This window comes from Coenobita brevimanus, chromosome 59 (genome assembly GCF_032717465.1).
Source record: "Coenobita brevimanus isolate Jiangsu-jjx chromosome 59, ASM3271746v2, whole genome shotgun sequence".
Taxonomy (NCBI): Eukaryota; Metazoa; Arthropoda; class Malacostraca; order Decapoda; family Coenobitidae; genus Coenobita; species Coenobita brevimanus.
In genome coordinates, this window is record NC_137012.1 from 17,113,874 (window position 1) to 17,128,390 (window position 14,517).

General features: G+C 41.9%; 1 protein-coding gene and 1 pseudogene across 1 annotated transcript in view; both read right to left on the reverse strand.

Moving 5' to 3' along the window:
* The window catches only part of LOC145402916 (heparan-alpha-glucosaminide N-acetyltransferase-like), a 609,963-nt gene that overhangs the window by 258,416 nt on the left and 337,030 nt on the right, over positions 1–14,517 (reverse strand). The gene's annotated exons all lie outside the window — the stretch shown is intronic.
* On the reverse strand, positions 13,168–13,286 carry LOC145402994 (5S ribosomal RNA; annotated as a pseudogene).

Consider the following 14,517-nt stretch of genomic DNA (forward strand, 5'->3'; position numbering starts at 1 on the left):
TCTCTGTTTTTTTTTTGCATTTATTTCAGTCTATTATGTCCCTTATTGGTGTGAATTGGGTCTTAAATAGGTGCTATGAATGTCCAGTAGGGCATTGTATAGGTGTTTTTCTGAGTTAGGGTAGGTTAGGGTCCATAAGTACAGGTTCAGGAGGCTAGGGCCCACTTTCTGGACGGGACCACTTCCCAGATGTGCTTTTGGCTCTATTGCATCGGATAGTAGATGGATTACTGTGTGTGTATATATATATATATATATATATATATATATATATATATATATATATATATATACAATACCCTCGTTTCCAACACAGGTTTGTCCAGCACGATTCGTGTCCAGCACGGAGAGCAACAATTAGTTTAATTCGATTTAATTACTGTAACACAGGTGCATTAGCATAACGCGGACGGAGCTCTGAGAAGTGGGTGAAATCCGCAGAGTTCGCCTCTAGCACGATCACCCCCGGTCCAACACAGTCATACTGGACGTTTCCATGATGCTGACAGCCAATAAAAACTTCCGATCAAGCAGCCTCCCCCGCCCACTATCGTGAGGTGATTGTGATGTCACCCAATTAAAAACGCTTCTGCTCTCACGTGATGTTTTGTTTAAATTTCTCCCGCCACAGTGCCACTCAGTCGCATAATTCGCATTGGAAGGTGCTTTTTTCTTGCTGCATTTTCTGCCCTTGTTACTGCATTTTACCCTGCTCACGATGCCTAGGAAGCCTTCTGAGAACCCCAAGAAGCGGCGGCACCTCCCTCAGGCCACCAAGCTAGAAAGCATCGAGAGGAAGAAGAAAGGGGAGTGGAAAGTTGACATTGCCAAGGCCTACGACATGAATGAAGCCAACGTGAGGACCATAATAAAAAACCAAGACAATATCCTGGCAGCAGTGAAGGCTTACAGAGTGCTAGGACAGGCAGAAGCAGGACCTTCCATGGCTGTGGATGAAGATAGTGATTCTGAGTGTGATTTCAAAGGATTTATGAGGGAGGTTGAGGAGGAGCAGCAGCCATTACCCGCTAGTGACGCCAGCAGCCATCCTCTGGGGACCCAGTAGGACTACCTACAGCCTTGGATACCACCTTCCATTCCCAGCAAGCCCACCAACACTATCCTAAAAGGTTAGTTATCATTCATAGCACAGCACCATTTATTATAATTACAGTAGTACCAATATATGTATAGGTATATGGTAGGTATTTAGGGCGACTTTTCCTAGGGTTGCTAACATAATTCATTTTTCCCCATAAGCTCTGTTGTTTGTCCAACACGTTTTTGGTCCAACACGGGACCCATGCATGACAATATTACCGTGTTGGACGCGAGGGTACTGTATATATATATATATATATATATATATATATATATATATATATATATAACTATTTATATATATATATATATATATATACAGTGGGCTCGCACAGTGTGTGAGAGATTGGGCGGTCCTGGTCCTTGTACACTGTGATATCAGGCACTGAGAATACATAATCATATGGGAAAAATAACATATGGGCAGTACCCCCTCATACCTGGACATTTTTTGTCCCTTAGAGACATAATAAAGGTAAAATTTTTCAGACATTTTACTACAGATATAGCTACAATAAAAAAAATCTGGGGAGTCACCTTAACAACAGTAGACAACAGGCCTGATGGACTTAAATTACAGGGGTTCTGAGGTGCGGCAACACACTTAGAGTGTCCTTGTCACCACCCCGGCCACACCATGCTTGTTTAACTGTTGCCAATGTTGTATTATTGCAAGCTTTGACAAAGAAATTTACGGCCTGTTGAATGTTACATTTCTTCCAGAATGCAGCACCAGTCATTATGGTGGGGGTTGCAGGTATGCCAGGTGAAGCAGGTGAGTCAGGTGAGGCTGTGGAGGTGGAGGGGAAGGTGGCTGGTGAGTCAGGTGGGGCAGTGGAGGAGAAGGGGACGGTTGTGGGTGAGTCAGGGGAGGTGGTGAGGGAAGGATCCTCCCTCTCCTCGTCGCTACTGCTAACATTTTCAGCAATTTCCTTCATCTTTTCTTGCTTGTGTGTTTCATTCCTCATTTTATGGACTTATTGGCAGTATAACTACTTGGTATTCACGAAATAACCGTCATTATTATAGAAACTGGGTATCTATTCTAACTTACTGTATTTGCCGAAAACGTTACTGTCAAAGTTGTTATTGGCGAGATCTTACTGTAACTCCTCTTGAGCACCTTCCCCATGAGCCTCTAGGTCACTGTTGGTGCACTGTGTGGGGGTGGGGGTCATATACTCATGGAAAATGGCATTTTTGAGCCACTCCTTGCCTCTACCTCACGTTCTGTGAGGTAAACTTGAGCATTCAAGGTTTTGGTCACTCACACACAATGCAATTTGAGCACTCTGAGCTCACACAGTAGGCGAGCCCAGTGTGTGTGTGTGTATATATATATATATATATATATTGCACTAATAAGAGTTCAGTCTCTACTGAACTGGGCAGCATGGCTTATCTTTGGTCTCCCACCAACAGCCTTGACTACCCTGTTCCTAATTGAGCTGCACTGGTACCAGTAATGGCTAGAACTAAATTTAAACTGTGCCTTATTACATAGAAGGCTCCTAAGTTTGGTATACCAAAGTATCTTGCTGAAATGTTAAAACTCCCATCGGCACACCCATGTGTTATGTTACATAATGAAGAGGATTCCTTGCATCTGGACAAGCCTGGAGCCATTCACCAGTCATCTTTCTCTAATCGTTCTTTTGTGTACAAAGCCCCTAGATTATATTATACACTGCCACTGTCCATGAGACAAGTCTCTTTTGTTGAATCCTTTAACCCCTTAAGACCACAATTGTTTCAGGCAGGGTACCTCCCACAACCACAATTCAGGGGTGTTTTGGCGACTTTCACCAAGGGCAAATTGACTGTGTTCTGGCCAAAGAGGAAGAATTTACACACCTGACAACGCAATCCGTACCCCTGTAGGCCTAATGGTTACCACACAATCGCGCGTCAAAGTTAAAAAAAAGTTTATGATTGTTACCCCTCAAAAACAATCGAAAACATGAAAATTTTGATAACTACCTATTTTTCTCATTGAAACAGGTCAATTCAAAGTGTTTTGTCACACCAACCATGAAAAAAGGTGTATGTAGGTGTGGGGAGATTACTAGACTGTGGGGAGATAAAGTAGGCTGTGGAGAGTAGGCCTATAGGTATGAGGGGTTGGAAATAACCAGCTTTTCACATGAAAAGAAAGCACTTCATTGTGTTCTGTAACATCTACCATGAAAACAGGTGTGTATGTAGGTGAGGGGAGATAACTAGTGTGGGGAGTAGGCCTACAAGGCCTTGGTGGTACTTGGGGAGAAAAATTTTGGCAACAGCCAAATTCTCTTGTGGAAACCCTCCATTTCAATGGGATTTGTCATACCAGCCATAAAAACAGGTGTGTATGTACGTGTGGGGAGATAAAACAGTGTGGGGAGTAGCCCTACAAGGCCTCATAGTCATTCCAAAACTAACACAGATGCATATAAATGTTTATAACCACCAAGGACATCAAAATAAAGTTGAATAATGCTGTAAATGAATGCATAAGAAAGGGGAGGGGGAAAAGCAATAATTTGTTTCTGATTTCTCTTTTTACTGTCCCAATTTCTTGTTACTCATTTATCACACCATTACAATTATCACATTATCATTACATTTCATCACACATATCATTACAGTTTCGGCAACAACCAAATTCTCCTGTGGAAACTCTCCATTTCACTGGAATTTATCACGTCAGCCATGAAAACAGATGTGTATATATGTGTGGGGAGATGAAACAGATGCGGGGAGTAGCCCTACAAGGCCTCATAGTCTTTCGAAAACTAACACAGACGGACACTACTCACAGGTGCTAATCTGGGCAGGTAGGGAGAATGAAAAAAAAAAATAATAATAAATAAATAAAATGCGTCGTATGTAGTACAATATACAGCATTCTCCAACTACGTACATACAGAAACTGGTAGGGACGAAGTGAGAAATGAACAAAGTGAGATGTAAAAATTTGGGAAGCAGCAGAAATAATATGAAACAGGTACGTACATCAGGCCTGACACTCGGGGGCCTGTTGGGGGTTGGAAGGGTAGTGAGGGACAAGGAGGGAGAGATGGGGTGGGGTTTGGGGGGGGGGGATGAGGCCAGCAAGGAGGGAGGAGGGGCAAGAGAGGGTGGGAAGGGACGTAGGTTGTTGTTGGAGGAGAGATGCAGTTGCATGGAGAGTGGGAGAGTGATGGGAGACAAGGAGGGCGTGAGGGAGTGGAGTAGAGGGTGGCATGGAGGCGGCCGAGAAGGGGGTGCCCCCCCCACCACCTGGGTTGGTCCGACCCCCCCTCAAGCCACATGAGGGGCGAGTTCTTATTGGCCTGAAGCCATGTGCGTCATAATCGGGGTGGAGCAAGAGCTCCGCAGTTTTTTACAGGCCACGTTCACTTGATGCGATTAGGCATTTTGGCATAAAACTCAAATTGCATCAGTTGATGCGATTAGGACGTAACGGGTTAAGAGACAGCTGAAGGCCTTTGTTGTTTCAAAATGCTACGACCTGGAGAGAGGTACTATAACGGATGATTATAGGATTCAGTTACTGCCACTGTCATATTTTTTTTTACTGATGAAATTTCTACTGTAAATGAGAGATATCACAATTCTTGTATCTGTAAAACTAATGTATATGTGTCAAATGTTAGTGAATTCCTTATGGAAGAACTGGTGCTTTTTGAGAAACAAAAGACCAGATAATTATTATTATAAATTTTATGTATACTGTAAAATAATTCCTCGATTATCTGGATGTTCATTACCTGAACAATCCGTTATCCAGACACTGTGATCTAGCTGTTCAAAACCATTATTCTTAAATTTTTCCCTTTTATCTGGAGAAAATGCTTGTGTGTGGGTGGAAATTATGGCCAAGTGAACATTTTCGCCTGGCAGGACAGTTTTTTTTTTTTTTTCATGTGACTTCTGGGTATGGCCATGATGTGGTGATTGCTTGTCTGTGGTTGATGGGTCTGCTTGACCATGGTAATAGCTTGGCTGTGGTTTATAGGTCTGCTTGACCAGATAGAGTAGTGTAAAACACCAGGAATGAGTGTTGTACGATGTACTGAAGTGGCCTTTTACAATGGTTTTCAAAGTCAGGTTATGTACAAAAGGGAACCAAGAGAGAAGTCCATTATCCAGGCGGATCCACTATCCAGACATGCCTTTGGCATTATTACATCGGATAATTGGGGGATTACTGCATATACTCTATATATAAATATATATATACATATATATTATATATATATATATATATATATATACAGTAGAACCTCTCTCATTCAGACTATATGGGGGGAAGGGTTGTCCGAATTAGCAGATTGTCCGGAGCATCAGGGTAATCTCCAGTTCATACCAAAAACTGTCTACATATGGTATGTCTGTTAATTATTAACATATGTAGCATATGTCAACCCTACGTAACTGCAAAAGATGAAAGGATACTAAAATAACCAAACTAATCATGTACGATAGTTTTGTGTTGCATAATTTACAGGTGAGGCCATGACAAGAAACTAGCCTACATTTTAAATTGTAGTAAGTGACTAAGGCCCGTGTAGGCAAAAAAAATTAATTAATTAATTAACTGTAATATTTGTAATAAAAATAAAACTTATGTAGGCAAAAAATACATTGTCATCTTTGGCATATTGATAATCCCCATATGGGCAAGAAGCTAATGTTTGATGCACAAGTAAAGCACATTTAAGTACAAAAAATAACCTACAGTAATCATTAAACACTGCAGAATATTCTGCCCCATTTTGTGTACGCAAACTCCTCCTTTTAACATCTTTATTCATTGCAGAAGCTACAGTTGCATTAAGGGGCCTGGTAAGGAGGATGAACTTTTGATATACAGCATAAAAATATAAATGGTTGGTGAACTAGTTGATGGAACGAATGCTAGCGTGTGTTTAAACAGGTGCCCATGTTGCGACCTAGCGTGATCCGAGACTAAACGAATGACGATTGCTTTCCGTGCCAATACTGAAAATGACTTTTGAATTACTTTCAACATATTTTTGGAGCTTATTATTTTTCAATTTTGTCCGAATTAACAGAAGTCCGGATCAAAGGGGTCCGGACCAAAGAGGTTCTACTGTACAGTATATATATATATATATAAATATATATATATATATATATATATATATATATATATATACAGTACCCTCGCATCCAGCACGGTAATATTGTCATGCATGGGTCACGTGTTGGACCAAAAACGTGTTGGACTACCAATAGAGCTTATGGGGAAAAATGAATTATGTCAGCAACCCTCGGAAAAGTCATCCTAAATACCTACCATATACCTGTACATATACTGGTACTATTGTAATTATAATAAATGGTACTGTGCTATGAATGATAATTAACCTTTTAGGATAGTGTTGGTGGGCTTGCTGGGAATGGAAGGTGGTATCCAAGGCTGTAGTTAGTCCTACTGGGTCCCCGGAGGATGGCTGCTGGCGTCACTAGCGGGTAATGGCTGTTGCTCCTCCTCAACCTCCCTCATAAATCCTTCGAAATCAAACCTCCCTCATAAATCCTTCGAAATCACACTCAGAATCACTATCTTCGTCCACAGCCATGGAAGGTCCTGCTTCTGCCTGTCCTAGCACTGTAATCCTCGGCAAAGTGCATGCTTCTCACACTGTTGCCAGAGCCCCGTCTCGTGACTGTGGAAAGTGATCGCTGTCGCTGACTCGGTAGAGAATAAGGAGAAGCAACTTTGTTTATAAACTGGTACGCATGCCGATGAGAAGGGTTTCAAAACGATTGATATTTATTCCAAAATATTAATATGTATTCAGTGTCAGGCTAAATGTTCAATGCTATAGTACGATACATTCTCTGTCGAGTCACCTGGGTTTTGGTCACACTGTTTTCCCCGTCGTATCCTCAGCAGGAATCCATCCAGATGAATTCCAAATGCCCGTGGTATCGTCGGCAATTTTACCATGTTACCGTTCCGATTTACCATCGTATCCTCGGCAAACCTGGTATGAAGTGCCGTGTGATAGCCTTCGGCTGCCAGGATCTTAAGTTTTTTATTATGATCACGTTGGCTTCATTCATGTCGTAGGCCTTGGCAGTGTTAACTTTCCTCTCCCCTTTCTTCTTCCTCTCGATGCTTTCTAGCTTGGTGGCCTGAGGGAGGTGCCGACGCTTCTTGGGGTTCTCAGAAGGCTTCCTAGGCATCGTGAGCAGGGTAAAATACTGTAACAAGGGCAGAAAATGCAGCAAGAAAAATGCACCTTCCAATGCAATTATGCGACTGAGTGGCTGTGTGGCGGGAGAAATGTAAACAAAACATCACGTGACACCAGAAGTGTTTTTAATTGGGCGGCATCACAATCACGTCACGATAGCGGTCGGGGAAGGCTACTTGATCAGAAGTTTTTCATTGGCTATCATCATCATGGGAATGTCCAGTATGACCGTGTTGGACCGGGGGTGATCGTGCTAGAGTAAACTCTGTGGATTTCGCCCACTTCTCGGAGCTCTGTGCGTGTTATGCTAACACACTCGTGTTGCAGTAATTAAATCGTATTAAATAATACTAATTAATTGCTCTCCGTGCTGGACCCGAATCGTGCTGGACTAACGCGTGTTGGACGCGAGGGTACTGTATATATAAATATATGTATCTATACAGTAATCCCTCTACTATCTGATGTAATAGAGCCAAAGGCATGTCCGGAAAGTGGTCCTGTCCGGAAAGTGGGCCTTTGCCTGCTGGACTGGTACTTATGACCCTAACCCAGCCTAACTTGGGAAGCCACCTAAATAACTCCCTACTGGGCATGCATAGCACTTATTTAAACCTATTTAAGACCCTATTCACACCCATAATGGACATAAAGCATGAAATAAATGAAATGGAACCAGAGAATGAGGAATTAGAAGCGAGTATGGAAAATACTTAGGTCTAGCAGTGTACAGGGTCTGTACTTACAGCACGTCTGTGGCCGCCTCCTCTAACTCTCTAAGGCTCTGGTAGTTTAGAAAATGCTCTTGAAGCACGTTATAGTAATCCAATGTTGTGATACACTTAATTCATTGCACTGTGAGTTATAATTGTTTACCACTGCACATTCTTCTTAACTGCACCACGCCAGTTTCAACCGCCAGTTTCATCTGCCACTTTGCACTCCACACTCACTCCACTCTTAATCCTTTGCACTCTAAATTCTAGTTCCTGATCACTGCACAACACTGTAAATACCCATGTGGTCTAGTGGCAAGGTATTGCAGTTTATTCACTGTTTATTCATAATAAATGAGCACATGTGGCATCCACTGCAATGGATGTCTTCCCTGAACAAAAGTTAGGCAGTAACTGGGGACAGGGTTGCCAGATCTGAAATCGGCCACATTACCAAACTCCTCAGTTTTCATTACCAAATTTAACTTTTCATTACCAAATTCTAAACCCCTTAAATTCTAAACCCCTTAACCGTGGGGTTGTTGGGAGTGTGCCATGCGTGTCCCGCGGGGATATTTGTACTCCTACTGACTTTTTAAAAATATTTGCCAAAAATCAGTTATTAGTCCTAGAATATTATAATTATATAAGCATATGGCACCTACCATCAGCTTTCTCCTGGGATGTTTGTTGAGCCTTCATCATCTACTGTAGGACTTGTGGAGACTTCTGAAGTTGGGTAACGAAGTGTCCACTTTACACTTCCCGATACCCCGTAATATGGTTACCACTGACTGATATTATAACTACAAACACAATTCTATGAATTTCAAGTAGTTTGGAATCCATATTCTAAAAAAAAAAACGCTGTGAAAGCAATGTAAATTACGAGCGCATACAAGCTTTCCTCCCGTGCTCGTTCCCCGATGGTATACTGAAGTGGAACTGTCATTTATTATTTATAAACACACCCACACCTTATATTCCTAGTACTTTATTACACTTATTTATATATATATATACAATATTTATATATAAGTTTCTTTCAGTATTAGTAGTTTATTTCCACTCCAGGCATTCACTTTCTCATTCTGTAAACTAGTGTAGAGAGCGAAGCAGTCACTTTCACTTTCATTACTCCCAGTATTTATACATGCTAGAGCAAAACTTTCACTTTCACGTTCATTACTCCTAGTATTTATACTCGTATTCTTATATTACTACTGTACTTATTTACATTTCTATTTACATTCTCTATTTTATTTACACTATGTTATGCACTGTCACTTGCAGTAACTTATAAAACTATTTTCCACTGATCAGTTATATTTACATTCACTGCTTTCACTTGCTGTTTACACATTATTTACATTTCCACTTCCACTGTTTTAGAGTCACCAGAAAGATCGCAGTCACTGACCATCATTATCATTTAAAATTAGCCAGTTCACGTTCCACAGCAGAGTCACTTAGCCCTTTACTCCTTCCCACACGAGGTTTAGTAGGGGTAGAGGTCACAGGGCCCTTTGCATGGGGCTAAAAAACGGCGGAATTGGACAGGCGCGAATCCAACGTGGTTTCATCTTGAAAGACGACTGAATGCTGTGGCCTAGGGGCAGTGAAGGGTTGACAATGTCACCGTGGTGACAGCTGCTAATTTATATGCTCTGAAATGATTGGCAGGAAATCTACACAATACATAAATATGGAAGCTGAAAAACCAAGTAGTAAGGGATGCCTTCTATAACGAGTTGAGGAAAGTGGTGGTTGAACAGGGAGCTGTGGACAGAGGCGTTAATGAACAGTACAGAGCCCTCAAGAACAATTTCTTAAGAGTTACTGATGCAACATGCGGTTGAACAAGAGGACCACCAAGACATAAAGTAACTTGGTGGTGGGATGAGGGTGTAGAAGATGCAGTTAAAGAGAAAAGAAGGCTTTTCCGGGAATGGAAGAAGGGTGGTAGCAAAGAGGAGTATTTGGCTGCCAAGCGTAGGGCTAGAAGAGAGGTATACAGGGCAAAGTCTGAGTCACAGAGATATTACTTGATAACCTAAATCATGGGGAAAGGAAAAATATGATATTTAGGGTGGCAGGTCAAGTGAAGAGGGATAATCGGGATATTATAGGTGAGCAGTGTGTGAAGAATGATGAAGGAAGGGTAGTGGTGAACAGTGAGGATATTAAAGATGCCTCGAGAGAGCATTATAACCGGTTGTTGAATGAGGAGTTTGACTGGGACAGGGAAGGTTTGGAGCCAGCAGATCCAGTCTCTGGCCCTTGGCCTTTGATTGATACTGCTACTGTGAGTGAGGCAATAGGCAGGATGAGGGTGGGGAAGGCAGCAGGTGTGTCTGGGTTGACTGCCGAAATGTTGAAGGCCTCAGGCGATATAGAGGTGAGTTTAGTCACTGACCTGATAAATAGGATTATTTATGAATGTGTTGTCCCAGATGATTGGCTGAAGAGTGTAATTGTAAATGTGTATAAAGGGAAGGATGATGCCCTGGAAAGAGGAAATTATAGAGGTATAAAGATTTTAGATCAGATAATGAAGGCAATGGAGAGAGTTTTAGAAGGTATGATTAGAGAAAGAGTGAATATTGATGAGATGCAGTTTGGGTTTATGCCAGGTAGGGGGACCACTGATGCCATATTCATTGCTCAACAGCTTCAGGAAAAATATATTGGTAGGAGAAGGGATCTTTATTTTGTTTTTGTTGATTTGGAAAGGGCCATTGACAGAGTCCCTAGAGAGGTGGTGAAATGGGCAATGAGAAAGCTTGGCTTGGAGGAGTGGTTGGTTAGGGTGGTTATGGCCATGTATGTGGGTGCTCACACCCAGGTATGAGTGAATGGAGATTTGAGTGATGAGTTTTCCGTGAATGTTGGTGTGCATCAGGGGTCAGTCTTGAGTCCCATGTTGTTTATCGTGGTACTTGAGGCCCTTTCACGTGACTTTAGAAACGGACTCCCGTGGGAGTTGTTGTGTGCAGATGATTTGGTGTTGATTGCAGAGAATGAAAGGGAGGCAGAGGGAAGGTTTAGGAAGTGGTGAGATGGTATGGGGCAAAAGGGTTTGAGGATAAATGCAGTTAAAACAAAAGTGATGATATCTAGGGTTGGTGGCGGTACTGTCAAAGATGAGGGAGAGTGGCCATGTGCAGTTTGCCAGAAGGGCGTGGGAAGTAATTCCATCTTGTGCGGTGTGTGTGATAAATGGGTGCATAAGAGATGTAGTGGTATCAGAGGTAGACTGCGAGATAATGCTGATTTTATGTGTACGGCGTGTCGGGGTGAGCAGGTGGAGATTGTCAGACGTGAAAGGATTGAACTTGCTGGTGAATCTCTTGAGTGTGTGGAAGAGTTTTGTTATTTGGGAGACATGTTGTGTGCTGGAGGTGGGGCTGGAGCTAGCTCTGTGGCTAGGGTGAGAAGTGGTTGGAAGAAGTTCAGGGAGCTCTTGCCTCTCCTGACATTGAGAGGACTCTCCCTACATGCTAAGGGGTCTTTGTATGGAGCATGTGTTAGAAGTGTAATGCTGTATGGTAGTGAGACCTGGGCAGTGAAGGAGGAAGATATTCGCCGGCTCAGACGTATAGAAATGGCAATGATTAGGTGGATGTGTAGTGCATCCCTGCATCCAAGGCCTGGAGGGGCTGGGTTTACGATAGAAGAGTTGAGAGGTAGGATGGGACTGGAGTGTATTGGTGTTGTGATGAGGAGAGGTAGACTGAGGTGGTTTGGACATGTGGAGAGGATGGGGGATGATAATTGGGTGAGGAAGGTGAGAAGTGTTAATATTGGGGGTGGGGTTATGAGGGGACGACCAAGAAAGACATGGGACGAGGTCATTAAGTGTGACCTTAGGGTTAAGGGACTGAACAGGGAGGCTGCAATGGATCGTGCAGCATGGAGAGCCGCCATTAGGTGACCAAGGCCGACACATGCAAGCATGTTGGAGCCTTTAAAAATGAAACGAAACAAACATAATAAATTAGATAGTTCCAGGTGAATGTAAATATTATTTAGGCTCTCCCTTCCTTTCTTATATATATTTTTCTTATGAGAACAAGTCATATGGCATATTTCAAGGGGAAATAAACAGGGAAAATTAGCGAACGAGTGCACGTGAGGTGTTGCCAGGTGATAATTAGGCCTCTCCAGATGTATGGCAGTATCAATTACCTTTTCTCTTCCTTTTATATATTATTTTGTACAAGAATAGGGCATAAGGCACATTTCAATGGATAAAATGAGTGGAAAAATCCGTCTAGGATTTGTGTAGTGCAGCGCAACTGGTCAGGCAACAGGATAGGGTAATGGAGGGGAGGTAAGGAGGGGAGTCAAGGACAGGAGAAAAATGGCTAAATTGTCAACAGCGGATGAGAGTACAGATGACATTAGCAGAACTGAGTATAGCTGGACACTGGTAGTACTGATAGATGATACAAGCCACCACTTGAAAGCCCGGCCGAATTCAAAATAACATAGAATCACAAAAGTGACGCCCAGCGGTATGATCCCTTGCTCCCGAGCGTCATGAAAGTGATGCCCCGCGGTTAAAGGGTTAAAGGAAGCATTTATTCTTCACTAATTATATGTACAAATGGAAATAATCACTCTCCTTATAATAAGCAGCACGTTTATTTTTGCACTATGTATGCTAGCAGATTAATCAAAGAAAGTAGACAGTCTACCGTCTCCATTCTCTACATCGTCATACATGTGAAAAATCTGTTTGGTAATGGATCATGCTGATTCACTACCAAATGAACTTTTCAGTATCAAATTGGCCCATATTTGGTAATGAAAAGTACCAAATGGCAACCGTGCCTGGGGAGGGGGAGGGGGGAGGAAGGAAGGGGTGAAGGGGCCATGGTGTAAACAGCTGTTTATTGCTGCGCAGCGTGTGACAATTCCAAATTATGGGTTGGAAAAAATCCGGATTTGGGGGAGATTTTATTCTTTTTTAGGCTATTTTTGGGTTTCGAAGATCCAGGCCTACATTCATTCATTCATTCATTGCCAGACGTCATGTATCCCAAATGGGGTGGCCAAAGGCTTAGAGTTAATTGTTTTACAGGGAGGGGCACTAATCCTCCACCAACCCCACATGACACATAGGGAGAACGTTATGCCAACAGCATCTAATGTTCCCAGGCGGTCACCCATCCAAGTACTAACCAGACCCAACGTTGCTTAACTTCGCTGATCGGACAGAAAGCGGTGTACTCAACGTGGTATGGCCTTATATATAAATATTGTATATATATATATATATATATATATATATATATATATATATATATATATATATATATATATATATATATATATATATATATATATATATATATATATATACACATATATATATATATATATATATATATATATATATATATATATATATATATATACACACACATATATATCTTTGGTCCGGACCCTTTTAATCCGGATTTCTGTTAATTTGGACAAAATTTAAAAATAATAAGCTCCAAAAATATGTTGAAAGTAATTCAAAAGTCATTTTCAGTATTGGCACGGAAAGCGATCGTTATTCGTTTAGTCTCGGATCACACTAGGTTTCAACATGGGCGCCTGTTTAAACATACGCTAGTATTCGTTCCATCAACTAGTTCACCAACCATTTATATTTTTACGCTGTATTTCAAAAGTTAATCCTCCTTACCATGCCCCTTAATGCAAGTGTAGCTTCTGCAGTGAATAAAGGTGTTAAAAGGAGGAGTTTGCTTACACAAAAATGGGTCAGAATATTCTGCAGTGTTTAGTGATTATTGTAGGTTATTTTTTGTACTTAAATGTGCTTTACTTGTACATCAAACATTAGCTTCTTGCCCATATGGGTGTTATCAGTATGCCAAAGATGACAATGTATTTTCTGCCTACATAAGTTTTATTTTTATTCCAAATATTCCAGTTAACCCTTTAACCGCGGGTGTCATTCCAGAATGACATTGCAAAAACTGGACCAAACCACGGGTGTCATTCTCGAATGTTTGTGAATATTTTGAATACCCCGCGTTTTTTCCATGCGCCAATTGTTTCAAGGGAGAGTAGCTATTAAGTTCTTTCACTACAGCTGACCCCCCCTCCCCCCCCCTGGGGCCCCACCTCCCACCCCCTGGGCCCCCCACCCCACCCCGGACCAAACACGCATCAGTATCTGTCCAGCTGTGTGAGTGACAACACTGCTGATGTGGCAGTGAAGTGCAGGCAATTACAGTGCCTTTTACCTGCCTCAGTGAACACAGAGTGGGTGTTTATCGTATGTGCAGTGTTCATATATGTTTATAGTATTATTATCAGAATGAGGCTGGCATTTGGTAATGGTGTGTGAGCGAAAAATAGTGATTACAACACCGCTGATGTGGCAGTGAAGTGCGGGTAATTGCAGTGCCTTTTACCTGCCTCAGTGAACACAGAGTGGGTGTTTATCGTATGTGCAGTGTTCATATATG